Source organism: Pinus tabuliformis, chromosome 3_2 (assembly GCF_031772625.1).
Source record: "Pinus tabuliformis cultivar Carrire ecotype Pingquan chromosome 3_2, CPIR1, whole genome shotgun sequence".
Classification (NCBI taxonomy): Eukaryota; Viridiplantae; Streptophyta; class Pinopsida; order Pinales; family Pinaceae; genus Pinus; species Pinus tabuliformis.
The window spans coordinates 347,067,841-347,071,490 of NC_142302.1; the positions used below are offsets into that span (position 1 = coordinate 347,067,841).

The 3,650-nt window shown below is 33.1% G+C and overlaps 1 non-coding gene across 1 annotated transcript; it reads left to right on the forward strand.

The window, feature by feature from the left end:
- The first annotated feature begins 3,313 nt into the window (after window positions 1-3,313).
- TRNAR-CCU (transfer RNA arginine (anticodon CCU)) lies at window positions 3,314-3,386 on the forward strand. Its single transcript has one exon. It is a non-coding gene; the product is annotated as a tRNA-Arg (tRNA).
- The last annotated feature ends 264 nt before the right edge of the window (window positions 3,387-3,650 follow it).

Sequence of the window (3,650 nt, forward strand, 5' to 3'; positions counted from 1 at the left end):
TGTGCTCACGAGAATGATTAGCAAGTGTTGTTGCTCATGTAATGGGTGTAAAAATGATGTATGTAATGAAATTAATCTCAGTACTATAGTGTGCATTAAAATAAATATAAAACAAATACATCTAGAGCAAGTGGTCTTCTCCATCATAAACAGAGATAAACCTCTCCTTGTACCCCTTGTCATTGATGTCAAAGGGGGAGGTAAGTAGAAGTATGGAGCGATAAGGAGAATGCTTCTCTAGAAAAAGGGGGGGGGTCACAGTGTTTCCATTAATTGCAAAGGGGGAGATTATTAGAATTTTTGTCATTGATTGCAAAGGAGTATCAAAGGAGAAGTAAGAAGTGTAGTCACCATATGTGTGTGAGGAGGTGCAACTGAGTATGTTACATGTCAGAAAATGGCCTGTAAGAAACAAGGTAGAATAGAGGTATGTCCTAGTTGGATGGAGATATTGTTGTTTCATATATTTTTTACTGATTTTTTATGGAGATGTTGCTGTGAAGGCAAAGGCATTAAGGATCTCTGATGTTGTTTTATAATGTTGCTTGTTATTGAGTTTCTTGCATATATTGCTACATTGCTAGTTGCAAGGGTTGCTAAGATTGCATAGAAGTTGAGGTTGCTTGCATATACATATGTTGTGATGTTTTTACATTGTTTATCATTGTTGTGATGATGTTGATGCTTGTTATGACTTGATGCATTGTACTTGTTGAATGGTTCTATGAGAATTGTTGCAGAGATTAGTGTTGAAGTGGTGTTGCAAAGATGTTAGGCAAGAAAATGAGGATGCAAGACAAAGTTGTGATGCGAGGGAATGTTGACATGTAGAAGACTTGAGGCAGATGACAAAGGCAAGACTCTGATGAAAGAGAGGAGTCAGAAAGTAAAGGACAAAGGTATGAAGAATATTTTGATGCAAAGTGATGATTGACAGAGATATGTTGCAGAACAAAGGTGTCTTCCAAGTAGAATAGAACAAAAGTGTTGACAATAGAACATGCCTAGATGACTATAACACATCTTCTACTCTCAAAAAAGGCATTATAACACTGGTCATTCACTATTTATACTTTGTTCCCCTAGAGAGTAACGTACCCTATCTTCAGACAACCTACATTATAGTGGGTTTGTTTATTCATTCGAGCCCTAACTCATCCAATCATTAATATTGGCTTATGTTATTTTGGTTTGGAATAATATGAGGTTCATTTGTCTTGACTTATCCTTCAAATTTGAGAGTGAATACTTGGAAACAAAGAGACAACCCTGGAATGCAAAGAGACAAATTGTTCACTTCATATTCCTTCATGGAAGACAAACAGTCAAAAAGCTTGTTTATAAAAGTGTGTGAATTTGGAAGGTTGTAAAGTTAGAAAGTAAAAGAATGTAAGAGTTGATTGAGTTGTTAGTTATCCGACACATACAGAAAAAATGTGAAGCAGATTTGAGGAGAAGAAGATGTAGAGATGGAGATGGAGATATGTAGAGTTATAGACCAGGTAAAACAACATATTGTTTCTTGTATGTATTAGGGGACTGTAGTCTCCTTTCAAGTTGTAGCTTGATAAAGAACATGTTGGAGCTTGTTGAGGTAGGAGCCTCTTGTGGGTTGTAGCCTATAGAAAATTTGTGGGAGTTGGAGCTTCCTTGCAAGTTGAAGCTTGCAAAAGAATTGAGGTAGCAACCTCCTATAGGTTGGAGCCTACATAAAATCTAATGTAATAAAGGGGTAGGGTCTTGTCTTTGCATCACAACAATAACAAAGTCGTGATTTTCTCCCTTATGTGTTTCCACTTACATCTAGTGTTTATATGTGTTGCTTTTCTATGTTGATTTGATGTTATGGTTTACATATTACATGTTGTTCACATATTAAATATGTTGTTTATAAGGTGTTATGTTTCTCATTTAATAATCTAGTTAACCATTGAAAATAAAAGAAAATTTATGTCCATGAATGTACTAAATTGATTCACCATCCCCACTCTCACTTTACTTATGTTTAGGCATAAATGACTACCTCTATGTATAATCATGCATATTTTGCATGATATTTTTCTTGGTCTTGTGGTCCATTAAGTTGTGCTAATATCTAAATGTATATTCTTGCACCTATCCAAAAGTAGAGCTAGAGATGACACATTTGCACGAGTTACTATAGTATTTGAGTCGAGGCTCTTTGTACCATCAATAGAAGCTCCTTTTTAATTCTCCTAGATCTTTTACCTACTCCAAGAAATCTTAGTGTAATGACTAGACACCAAGATATGGAACCATCCAAATTGTATGGGAAATCAATGCTAGCCTTGTAGTCCACCTCTTGTAGCCTTTGACTGATAAGTTCTCATCCTTTTCCTTACAATCTCATAAAATGAAATGACAACAATAAATGGGGTCCAATTGTCTTGGATGCCAGCCAAATTAATGATTTTTGGGGTCCTATCCCAAATGATAAAGATGATACCCCTATGGATTTCAATTCGATTTTGATGATGACCTAGTAATTTCGACGAACATGTGTTCATTTATGAAATCATTTTTACTTTTATAGTGGGTCTTTATTGTTGCTATGTTTTTATGTTAAGTGATACTTTGAGAATAATAATTTTATTGGCATATACACATAAGTAGAAATTTTGACAAGATATATGTTATTAGGTGATTTTAATAGCTTTCAAAAGTTTTTAATTAATTACCATATCTTTTGTTAAACGAGTTATTCTTTTTTAAATACTAGTATATATATGTTTAGCCATCTTAATAGTTAAAAAATACATTTTAATTAAAACTTAAAAAATTCATTTCCATATGCAAATTGGAAACTAAACTACAATTTTAATTTATAATTACAAATTTAATTATTTTTCATATTTTTATGGTTTTTATTTAATATTTTTTTAATTTAATATAATCTATGAAAACATTTTTTTAAATTTATTTTTGATTTATATTAACTATTGATTTAAGAAAATAGTCTAGAATTTTTGAAAAATACTTGCAATCTTAAATTTTATTTTTTAAAATTAATAAATAATATGATAAATGAGTTTATTTGAATATTACAATTTGCTAATACCACCTTGGTCGTCAAAATCACCACAAGCTTGAGCTTCTACTTACTATTGCGATATAGTTTCAAAGAGAAACCACCTCAACTTCATTAACCATAAATAGCTCAAAATGGTTGAAATATCACATGTTGGGAAGCTTGGACATGTATTTACTCAAAAATATCGGGAAAGTTTGTATAAAATATGACGACGTCTATATCATTGAAAACTATTACAATTGTAAATTTAGTCATAATTAAGCGCCTGTAGCTCAGTGGATAGAGCGTCCGTTTCCTAAGCGGAAAGTCGTAGGTTCGACCCCTACCTGGCGCGCTCATTGATTTTGTCTTATCTTGGGTTCACGTAATCATAACCTTTTCCATTCTCACCATTTTTTATTGGGAATTTCCACTATCTCTTTTCGCCTCTTTACGTTCATAATCATGGGATTCCACTTGCTTCTCACCATCAAAATCAGGAGCCTCAAAATTTGGCGGGTCGAGTTTCTTTCTGATCGCTATCGAGTTTCCCTTTGATCATGGAATTCGGGTGGCTTGTAACATTGAAATTAAGACCCTTATTTTTGGAAATAGTTTA